Source organism: Dipodomys merriami, unplaced genomic scaffold (assembly GCF_024711535.1).
Source record: "Dipodomys merriami isolate MVZ:Mamm:240054 unplaced genomic scaffold, mDipMer1.0.p SCAF_5, whole genome shotgun sequence".
NCBI lineage: Eukaryota > Metazoa > Chordata > Mammalia > Rodentia > Heteromyidae > Dipodomys > Dipodomys merriami.
In genome coordinates, this window is record NW_027206068.1 from 58,010,148 (window position 1) to 58,022,250 (window position 12,103).

Genomic DNA, 12,103 nt, shown 5'->3' on the forward strand with positions numbered 1-12,103 from the left:
CAGGTAAAGGTTTCTTCCTGTACAAAGCAAATAGAGCAGCATTTTAAACCAACAACATCAATGACAAAGAGAGAATACCATCCATACAATAAGGCTGGGGAAAAGAGGGATTTTAGGCTGTTGCTGGGTTATCTTTGTGTTTTCAAGTGATGAGGATATGAATGGTAAAGCAGGAAGGATGAAGAGGGCACAAAACAGAGTAGAGTTACTGGAGGAAAAGAAATTCTGTGGTTCTACTATAGGAGCTGACAGAATTCTGTAGCATAGAAAAGCAGTTGGCCATGGAGAAACTCTTACAAAGCATGACTTTGAAATACTCAGTGATCTATGATGCAGTATTTTCTTGTAATTAACCTTCAACTCAGCAGAACTTGCCTGTACTCAGAAACACTTAATGGAATTTATATGTCACCATGACACATTCTAGGTTATATGACTTATTTTGGTTAATTCTAAACTATTGCTACATCCTCACTTCTCTCTTTCTCTAACACCTGCTGTGCAATGCTGTTTTACACATACCTTGCACAGCATGCAAGCCATGCCTGGCTACTGAGATTTTTTTTAAAAAATGGCTGATGTGAGCCAGGCACTGCCACACATCTGTTGCATTAGCTACTCTGGAGGCTGAGAGCTGAGGCTCCTGAAACAAAGCCAGCAGGGGCAGGAAAGCCCGTAACACTCTTATCTCTAATTAACCACCCAAAAACCTAGAAATGGGGGTTCGGCTTGAGTGGGGTTCAAGTTGTAGAGAGCTAGCCTTGAGGGAAGAAGCCCAGAGACAGTGCCCAGGCACTGAATTCAAGCCTCAGAACTGGCCCAAAAAAGTAAAATAAAATAAAATAAAATAAAAGGTTCCTGTGGTTGAGGAATTAACAATGAACAATGAACAAATCCTAACAACATAAGATTTGAAAAGTCACCCATGGCTATACCTAGGATATAGTACTCGTTTGGCAAATATCACAAGCTATGTTACCAGGCAAATTTTAGTTGGATTCATTCAACTTCATTGTCTTCTTCATTGGGGAACTGATAGAGGTGTGGTCTGTAAAATGTGTCACTCTGAAGGCATAAAGGTACCAGTCGCTAGGGGAGCTTGAAACTTTTCCTGAGAAAACCCTAATGGCATGAACTCCCAACTTCTACCAATAATCTGGTAATGGCTCCCAAGAACAATATTCAAATACTGTTTCTATGTTCTTCCGGCTCTACTTTTCTAGGTTAGCATGTTTGTTATTAATCCTATTATCTCTTGGCTATCTTATAATTATAGATCACTCATTTCTTGAGTTGTAGTTCAAGGTTGAGGGTATTGTCCAAAAACTGAAACTAGATAACCAGTGACTTCTTTTGTTTATTTTACTTGTAAGAGATTAGGAAACAAAACTGTAGGGTTTGGGGTTTTTGTTTGTTTTGATTTTTGTTTTTCCTGCTGCTACACAAAAGGTGGAGCGTCAGATGATCGTGTTAGTTCAATACAACCAAACTTCCTTTCGTGACTTGGAAGAGTTCGAGTCAAAAGAGAGATATTACGAGATGATAGAGGGAAGGGATCGTAGGAGAAAAACAAAGGAGGGGGTAGCAATGTTTGACAAGAAATGTATCCATTCCCTTACTCATGTAACTGTAACCCCTCTATACAGCATCTTTACAATAAAATAAAATTTAGAAAAAAGTCTTTAAAAAAGGAGATAATGGAGATGGGGCCTGACACCATTTTACAAACAGAAGCACTGTGTGAAACTTACCTGGGAAAAGCCTGCTCAAGCTAGATCCAGCCTGGGACTCACTCCTGTATAATACTAATTCTGTACTTCTTCTTTCACAAATGAAGGACCTGGGAAGATTTAATATCAGGTATACCTGGCAATTGTGTTTGAAATTCAGTTGCCTGAACTAACCCTTGCTCTCTCCGTATCTGCCTCTTTTTAACAGCTATGCTCATGGTTCTCCCCCATATATAGAAAAACAGTTCTCCAACCTCTCGGTTGAACTGGCAGCAGCATTCATTGTAGTTAAGACTTTTGGGAGGGGGCCGGGGATTGTATTGCCATCCCAACCATGCTACAGTGTTGCAAAAATTCTCAAACAGGAAGGGTATATTAAGCTTACCTCTTCTATGAGAGCAGTCTACTTCTGTAAGTGGTGAACATGTCTTAGGGCCCCAAAGACTCACTTTGTAAAAGTCCAGATGTTCACAGACACCCTGCAATCAATTTCAACTTTGGATCATTGCATTCTTCCTATCCAAGGGCAGTATCAACAGGATATGATATATTTTGTTTTCGGTTGATGTAAGTACCAATAGCTCAAGAAATGGTGTTGTAATAACCCATTTTATCCCAGCTAGAAGCTGACCTCCAGGGGGCTCAAAATATTTTATTAGTTTCTTATTAGTTATCAAAACTGAGGTCTTCTGCAGGAAATAGAAAGTCATATTACTTCCATTTTACAGATAAAGCAGTCAAGGCCCAAAGGCTAAATAATTGCTTTATAGCCTCAGAGAATCGGAAGCTTTCATGTTTCTCAGGTCAAGGGTCTAAGAACTAGAAATATAAAACAAAAACAAAATCCTGCTGTGTGAAATATCTGTCTTGTCATCTCCCAACCAAAACCAGAATAGAACTTTCTTTCTGAAAAATTTGCCATAACTACTTGATTCACAGAGCAACAGAAAATTATTCTTTCTAAGTTTCATTTTTATCGGATCTTTTAGTAGGTTGTGTCACGAGAGGCTTAAACATTAACTTTTTAAAAAATTGAACTGTGGAGAGCTGCAGGAGCCGTGACCAAAGACGGCGGGCGCAGCCGCAAAAGCAACATTGTAGCTCCTTGGTAAGATGGCCGGGCTTCCGCCTTCCGTCTTCCCGGTGACGAGTGCTCTCTGTAAAAAACAACTCCTTATATGGCTATGACTTGGCTCCTAGTTTGCTTCTGTGTTTGCAGCCCTATCGGTATATGCCACGTGGCGCTTCGGGATTGGCCATCCAGGAGGCTTATAACCGGAGGGGGGGGCGGAGGGAAGGAGAAGCAGGAAGAAAGAAGCAGGAAGAAGCAGGAAGAAGCGGGCAGGAGAAGCAGGGGAGAAGAGGCTGTAAACAAGGTCCTGAGTAAACCGCCTGAGAGAAGAACCTGTTGTCGCGTCATCCTTGCGGGTGGAGGCGGTTGCGACATTGAACCTATTTTTTTCTTTTGCATAAAAAGTTACTACACTTAGGAACAAAAAAATCTCCCTAGTTTTGGAGCATCTAAAGTTATGAATGGTGGGGCACATATTGAAGGCAGCCTATTACATTGAAGAGTAGAAACTGTCCTTTTGGAGCATGGATTGTGAAATATTCAAATGTTCTCTGATCTTAACAGAATATGGTGACATTGCAAGAGATTTTCCTTGGAAAACTGAAAAAATACCAGCAGGAAAATAAAAAGAATTCAAGAAATAGAAGGAAAACTGTAATGGACAGTTCATTCTTACAATTACTTTTCATTGTCACTCTGTAAAGTGAAATAAAATATATGGATTCTCTTTTGCTTATTTGCTTTCTTTCAAGATTGTGGGAAAAATAATAGTAGATAGGAATAAAACTTTGTTTTAATCCTTTATTTCATCTTATTTCTGTTCTCTTTGGTGCCACTGTGTAAAAATACCAGTAGCACATAGCAGAAGAAAGCAATTATGGAATTATAGGTTAGCTCCCTCCTGCTTGTCTGTGACTTCCTGTTCATGCTTATTTCTACGGTTAATTGGGACACTTAGAAATTTCTATTTACTTCTCTGAATTCCTAGAGAACAGAAGCTAGCCAGCATTTCTTCTCCCTTTCCCTCTCCTCCCTTTCTTTCTCCACTCCTCACCTAATCCCTCTCTCTCTCTCTCTCTCTCTCTCTCTCTCTCTCTCTCTCTCTCTTTCTGTAGTGCTGTTGAATTAAACCAGGGTCTGATATATGATAGGCAAGTACTATACACTACCTTCTTTCATAGCCCTTCATACTGTTTTCTAGTACATAAAAAGAGCCTTGGATGTAACACGCATGCGTATGTGTGCCTGATCCACTCCATTTGCCCCTCCAGAGCTCCTGCCTTTCTACACTCTGTTCTGTGCCTTGCAGGCTAACCAATGGAAGCCATTAACATTCTCCCTGAAATGAACATCCTAAGGCAGGAGAGTGAGGTTGAACCAGGTCATCTTCTAACTCTCTCCTTGAGGGTTTGCATGAGTTCATGCTATGTATCTACTAAAAGCCATATGACAGTGCTACAAAGCATGGCATGAGTTTATTACATAAATGACAGCTACAAACTTTAAGAAATGAGAAAAGGAAAAGTAAACAGAACAACAACAACAAAAATCATTTGAATGCTTTCCTTCCCAGAAACTTAAATTTTGAGGAAAAATATGAGAAAAAAACGATTTAAGGTGATTTATATGGTTTATGCTAAAATATGGATTTGTTAGACTCTACTTTAAAATACATTTTAAAATGTTCCTACTTGCATTTTCATGATGTTTATTTTAATTTATTGGTAATTATATGCTAGACACATTTATATCTGAAAGATCTACTTCACAGTGATAGATTAGACATCCTAAGCAAATAGTTTGAACAGTTGTTTAGAAACACCCTAAACTCCCTACCATCGTCCTCAACCACTTACTGCAGCTCTCTGTTCCTTTACTGGTTAGGGTCACGGTCTTGTCTGTAATCTACAAATGATTTTTGTTCCAGATTCATTTCACTTGACAGATGTTAAATCTTAGTGAGTGTCACATTAATCACCTCATGACAAATCTCATAATGTATACATAATCAGTTTCATAGATGAAATCCATCCTGCTTCAAAACCTCCTGCAACACTGAGTTTTTCATCTAATGTCTACCACAACTGAGAACACACATGGTGTTTTTGATCTTCTTTAGTCCTTATAGCCATTGTCTGGGTAGTCAGTACATTGTAGATATTTACCAGACAACTGATGGATAAACTAAGAGGTTAGATCTTGTGGCTTAAAGCAAAGACACTCCTACAAAACATTTCTGAGAGCTGATTATATAACTCCTATCAAAACCTTCTTTCATTGCAAGGTAGTGTTAGTTTGAGTCACACTTTCATCAGATCTCATGTGTCTTCTAAGAACAGCCCATCTACCTTATATCTAGAACCAAATTATTCCACTCTAATCATGGACTTGAGTCCATGATAAGTCCCAGAGTTTACTTTTTTTCTTCAGAACTTCCCATAGTATATCATTTTAAACCACATTCATTGGATTATACTACAGTTTCACAGTCTCTTCAAATATAACTCCAAATATAAAAGTAAGGATATCATTAGATTATTCCAAAATGTGACAGAATCTTCCCTTCCTGTTTGAACACTGTATTGATTTTAAAGCTGACTGAGTTCTATTATCTCCAAAGAATGGGTTATTCTATCCTGCAATCTTAAGAGTGCTTATTGAGACTTGACTTTGCAACAGAGAGTTTCTGTTATCTCAATTCTTTTGATGCCACAGAATGGCAAATTATTTTTAAAAAAGCACTTCATGAGTATGCAAGTATTTTTTTATTTGTGAAAAATGCATTCCATAGCATATTAAAAAGAAATTAAAAAATAAAACAAGCTTTGTAACAAGAGGAAATAATATTGGCCCAAAGAAAAAAGATGACACTGCACTTACATGTGCACACAAGTCAATATTTTCAGAATTCTTAAAGAAATAAATTGTAACTTCCATAAAGTGGATTCATTGTATAATATCAGTACCATCAACAGTTATAGTTTCACAGATTGTGCATGCTTTATTTACTCCTGAGGTACCCATAACATGATAACATATCATCTATTTTAATTGTTGCTCTGTTTAAACTACATGCCCAAAAATATTATGGGAGAATGATCAGCATTATTCATATACATGTTCTTATGTATGGCTACTAATGGAGAAGGGGGTGACTGAGGAGATTAGGATCAGAGCAATCTTGTCAAGTTTACCAGATTGAAAAGTAGTCATATTGGTCCCAGGAATTCTTGGAGATAAATTCCTACTGTGTGTTGAAAACTCTTCATTGAGATCTAAAGAAAAGTCAAGAAGGAATGTTCTCATTGCATGGGAACTATAAGGGAGCTTGGCCATGTAATACTTTATGACAATTTTAATCAGTAAAAACCTTCACGTATGAAGTAATATGCTATGTAAAGAAGTGGTAGACTTAGTGCTAAAATGCAGCAAACTTTGATACTCAACTGTTCTTTGTCATGGTTGCTATGGATAGATACTACATATCATGGTCCACATGGGTAGGCATCAGTTCCTCCGAGCTGCCTTTTCGAACTCATTGAGTAGGAGACTTGACACAGGTACTAGAGGTACTCATTTTAAATGCAGATTCTCAAACCCTGCACTACAATATTCTTAACTCAGGGGATGAAACTCAACAGGAAGTCTCAGTCTGCATTCTGAAACCAAAACTTTATTTGTCCTGATGCAAGAGATATTCAGACTATTCTTGGAGAAACACTGGGTCAAAACTATCTTCAAATTGTTTCCATTTTCTGGTTTTTGAAATGTCTAGTGTCCTATTTAAGCCTCAAAGCAAACTGCTGGGGCAGAAGGGATGGATCATAGAAAATTAGATTTATAGATTGGTTTTAAAATTTTATTAGACTTACAGATTAATGTATCTTTTGTTTTGATATAATTTTTATTGTATTTTCCAAACTAAAAATGTGCATTTACATATCCATTGCTTCTTGATTAATTGTCCCTTTTATTATTTTCCCTTATTCCATCTATGAGTCTCTCCTAGATTCATTTTATGTTTCCTACTTCCTTTAACACATCGTTTTATTGAATATTCTGTCTGCATTTGCCCCTGCTCCCATAATGACCTACTTTTTCTGGTCCTTTTGTGATAATGAGCATTATAAAATGACAATATATGAACTCAGTAGCAACATGAGAGTGAAGTTCCTGGTTGCATTTTTACTTGTCTTATTCAATGATTTGTTTATAGACATTTATACAGGATTTTCCTATTATAATTAAATCATCAACAGTTTTTGATGTAACTTAAAAATCTTTTTGCTTTTATTTTTCTGCTCCAAAATATAATGCTAGCCATTTTGGTAGGTGAAGAGAGCATCTCAAATATATAAGATGAACATTAAGCCTTAAAATTTACCCAATTAGGAAATGGTGCTGTGGCTCAAGTGGTGGAGCGCTAGCCTTGAGCTGAAGAGCTGAGGGACAGCGCCCAGACCCTGAGTTCAAGCCCCATGACCAACAAAAATAAAATAAAAAAAAAATTTACCCAATTAAGCCAGCCATAATGCCTCATGTCTGTAATAGTGACCACATGAGAGGAAGAGATGATTTGGATTGTGCCTTCACGCTTTTCAGAACAGAATAATTTACTAGACCCCATCTCAACAGAAAATGCTGTCTATGACAGTAAACTTGTCATCTCAGCTATGGCAGGAAGTTCAAAATAGAAGTCTTACAGTCCAGGCCACCAAAGAAAACAACTGGGAGCATATCTTAAGTGGTACAATGCCTGCATAGTAAGTCCAAAAACCCTGAGTTCAAACTCTATCACCACCAAAAATAGGTGTATAATAAATATACCATGAGTCTTTGCTGCTCAATTTTCCTTGGAAAAGAAATCTCTGAATCTGTGCAAGTACCAGTGGATTTTAACTAATTATGGAAGTTGTTTTTAAAAAATGATCATATTGGTATATAAGATGACCTGTGCACAACCTTTAAATAAATTATCACCATTAAATATGGTGTGGTTGAACTTTGTCCTTACTGCATGTTTAAAAGCAATTTTAAATATTTATTCAGCTTAATTCAGCTTCATCATTTCATCCTGGATATTAATACTAACCTCACAACATATGATGACTTAATGGATGAATCATTATTATATATTAGTGGTAAAAATTAACTTAAAATGATCTTAATACATTTGTCAACATCTAAAGCTGATAACAATAAAGATTAAGTAAAGAGGACATTTCCCTTTATCATGCCTATTAAATATGTCACTTTAGGTGCAATAGCTAGAATCAGGCCCATAACTATGGTTATTGTGCTTGAATACTATAGTCAATATAGCTAAAAGTTAGATGTGCAAAGCAACCAACTTATTCTCTTATTGCTTGCTTGTAAAAATATGAAATTATCTGTTCAATGGGCAACAGCAGTGGCAGTTGGTAAAAATCCCTACAATATGAATTGATATTTAGGTAGTTTCTGAAAGTGAAGCCTTTGTTACAATACATTATTAAAGTTCCTTCATAATGGTGGAAGACCAACGCATAACCCTTCTTGATGCATTGATCCAGCCCTTAAAGGCACTATGGACGACAGTACCTATCCATCAGCTCTACAAGCCATTCAATACCTATTTTGGAGCTCAGATCTTTGCTGATGGAAAATGCATTTTTCTAAAATCCCAGCTTCAATGTGCATTAACTGTTTTCACATGTGAAGTTTCCATTTTATATGTACATATAAATTGAGTCTAAATTTTGCTTTTAAAAAATCACCCATGTATAGATGTTTAGATCTCTCTCATTTCTCCCTTTCCAGGTATTCCTATGTATGCATACATGTATATATACTGTATATATGTATGTACATATGTATTTACTTTAATTTAGGAACACAATCAGCATCTATTAAGAACAATAATAAATTAAGAATTAAGTAAGTGATCATGAACTAGTCACAATATTAAAGATTGAAGGTTGGAGTCGAGGGTCAGCTCATCTAGAGCGGTTCTAGCTCTGCTTTGTGCATGGTGAGGTTATATTCTTGGCCCAATTCCTGATGGATAATTGACTATCATTCACAATCATTCTCTGTGGAAGACATTATAAAAATAATGTGCCATAATTTATGAAGGAGTTAATTCCTAAGTAGTTACTAGGAGACTGTTTATGCATGAAAGAACCATCATAGGTTAACATTCTATGGGTGTAGTAAAAGCATGTTTACCAACTAGATGACTGAATTTCTGAGTCAAGCAAGTTACCTTAAATATAGCAAGTTCCACAGCTAGTTAACTTGTTAGGCTTCACATTAAATTGTTAGGCTTATCATTGTACTTAAAAAGAAACTTTAAATAGGCTATAACAAATTATAAAGGTCAATGTAAAACCTAGTCTTGAGATATCCATAGACAACTAAATTTTGAACATGAAAGATGAATAGAAATGAAAACTCTCAAATCAAATACACACCTGACACTGACTTTAATTTGTCAACAAACTATGCCTTGATTTAAATAGATTTTTAGAAACTAAGAAAAGTTGGGTAAACTTCTTTGAATCAGATTGTCATTCCTGACACAATGATGTCAGAAAATAAATAACACCAGGAACCTCTTTCAAAGACTTGGCTAATTCTCCCAGCTGAGTATGAAAGTCACTTCTCTGGACTCTGTGGATAATGTTCTGACTCTCAGTTGACACATTCTGCCTGACATTGCAACTCTGCATCTAGAAGCTCTCTGAACTCAATCTTTCCCTCCATCTCAGAGTTATAAATAGGGATAGTAACAGCACTTCTCCCACTAGGACATTGTAAGAAACACACCAGTCTAGAACCAAAAAACAAGGTGTCTTCCATACAATATGTGTCTGATAATCTTGTGTTCACAATTATAGTTAACATCACTGTTCTAAATGCCATTATTAGGCATATTACCCTTTCCGATTAGTAAGCTCTTTGTATGCTTATTCAAAGAAAAGAATTAATGTACAATTTTCACATGGCTTTTACCATAAGAACAAAAATATGAGTGTTAAAAATGGTTGAAATAACAGATATAAAAAGAGAAAGACCTTGAAGACAGAGTTTGTATATACTAGGAGAATACACTAGTAGCATACTCCTGTAGCCTTTTCCTACTTGTTACCTCAGGCACTGTCCCCTTCATTTATTATGTTTCAACCATATTTGCTTCTTGAGAAGCAACTGACTCCCCCAACACCCCAATATGATGAGAGAATCTTGATTGGAACGAAGGATTAAAGATACAGGATAAGTTCCCCAGGCTGGATTCTGAGTAGCACCATGCACTTTTGAATAGTACATACGTTAAGACAATAGAAACTTAGGGATCAACATTAACCAAACACTCACAGGCATTTTAGGGAAATTAACTACACAATAACATCAACCAATAATCAAACATATTTAAAAGTAACCACCAAAGAACTGAGATCAGAGTCAGAAGGTAGACAAGAATGGTAGGTACAAGCTAGGAAGAGAAAAGAAAAATCCTCTCAAGATCCAGCCAGGATTCAGAGTGTTGAGGGAAGAAAGGAATGATTAGGTAATAGACTCAGGACCCAAGATCATAAAATTATCTCAGAAGAACAAGTGATTGCCAACATAGTACTTTTGCCCTCCAAACTTGTCTCAGTCTTCTGGAATTATTAATATTAATGATTTATGTGTCTTCAAAAATGCAAATGGAGGACGCAATGAGATAATCAATACTCATACTATAGTCTACCTTGTCTTCATAAATGGGAGTGTGATCCTTTCAATTACTCAGATCAAAAGCCTTGAATTCTTCCCTCTCCCAAAATAGATGTCTAATTCATTAACAGATCAGTTGATTCTTCTAGCAAAATTTGCTGACAAACTACTTCCTAGTGGTTCACCCAGTCCAAATGGCTGTCCTTTGTAATCTTGAAGCCTTATCATGGAAAGGCTAACCTTATCTAATTACAGAAATCAGAAAAACTCGGGTAAAGAAAAATGGCTCATCACATTATTCTTTTGCTCAAAAATCTACGTTTTCCATGTGAGTTTAAGTTAAAGGTATTCAATGACTGATGAAGACTTACAGAACTTTATAATCAATGCCCAACCATAGTCACCTTCTCCTGTTTCTGCCCTCAGGACATGTTGCCATGTTATTCCTAATATGTGAAGTTCCCTTTCCCAAGACACATCATATATGTACCCATCATGCTGTTTTGTCTTTCCTCAAATACCATCATCCCTTCCATCCTAACTAAAATTTTGATTCTGCCTTTACTCATCAGTTGTTTCCCCTGGACTATTCCTTTTCTTCACATTTATCAGTAGGGAATAAACCCTATATTTGGATATATATGTTGTTAATCTTCTACAGAAACATAAATGTCAGGATGGAGGTGATCTTTTGCCCATTTTTATATTCTGAGTACCTGCACCATGTGTGCAACATAGCAGACACTCAAAAGTTTCAGGATAAAATAAATGACTATTTTAATTAGTACTTAAAATTGAAATATACTAGCCTTCAAGTCTTTGGCACAACTCCTGTGACACCAGACTGTTAGAAGAAAGGAACGTGTTCGCTTCGGCAGCACATACACTAAAATTGGAACGATACAGAGAAGATTAGCATGGCCCCTGCGCAAGGATGACGGGCAAATTCATGAAGCATTCCATATTTTTGGAACACTGAAAGACCCTGAATAGCTAAAACGATCCTCAACAGAAAGAACAGTGCCGCAGGAATATCAATACCAAATTTCAAACTCTACTACAAAGCCGTAGTAATCAAAACAGCTTGGTACTGACACAAGAATAGACCTCAGGACCACTGGAATAGAATTGAAAACCCAGAAATGAACCTACAGACCCATAGCCATCTAATTTTCGATAAGGGAGCTAAAAAAATAGAATGGAAGAAAGACAGCCTCTTCAGTAAATGGTGCTGGCAAAATTGGGTAGCTACTTGCAGAAAACTAAAGTTAGATCCTTATATATCACTCTGGACCAGAATCAACTCCAAATGGATCAAAGACCTTGGAGTCAAAGCAGACACTCTGAAAACATTACAGGATGGAATAGGAGAAACCCTAGGACTCCTTGGCACAGGCCGAAATTTTCTTAATAGAGACCTGGAAACACAACAAATCAAAGAAAGGTTAGACAAATGGGATTGCACGAAATTGTAGAGCTTCTATATGGCAAAGGGCATAGCTAGCAAGATTAATAGAAAGCCCACAGATTGGTAGAAGATCTTCACTAGCCTTACAACAGACAAGGGTCTCATATCTAAAATATACCTGAAACTCAAAAAATT

General features: G+C 36.7%; 1 non-coding gene across 1 annotated transcript; it reads left to right on the forward strand.

The window, feature by feature from the left end:
- Positions 1-11,362: 11,362 nt before the first annotated feature.
- Positions 11,363-11,469, forward strand: LOC138810294 (U6 spliceosomal RNA). The gene has a single exon (XR_011367091.1). It is a non-coding gene; the product is annotated as a U6 spliceosomal RNA (small nuclear RNA).
- Positions 11,470-12,103: the final 634 nt, after the last annotated feature.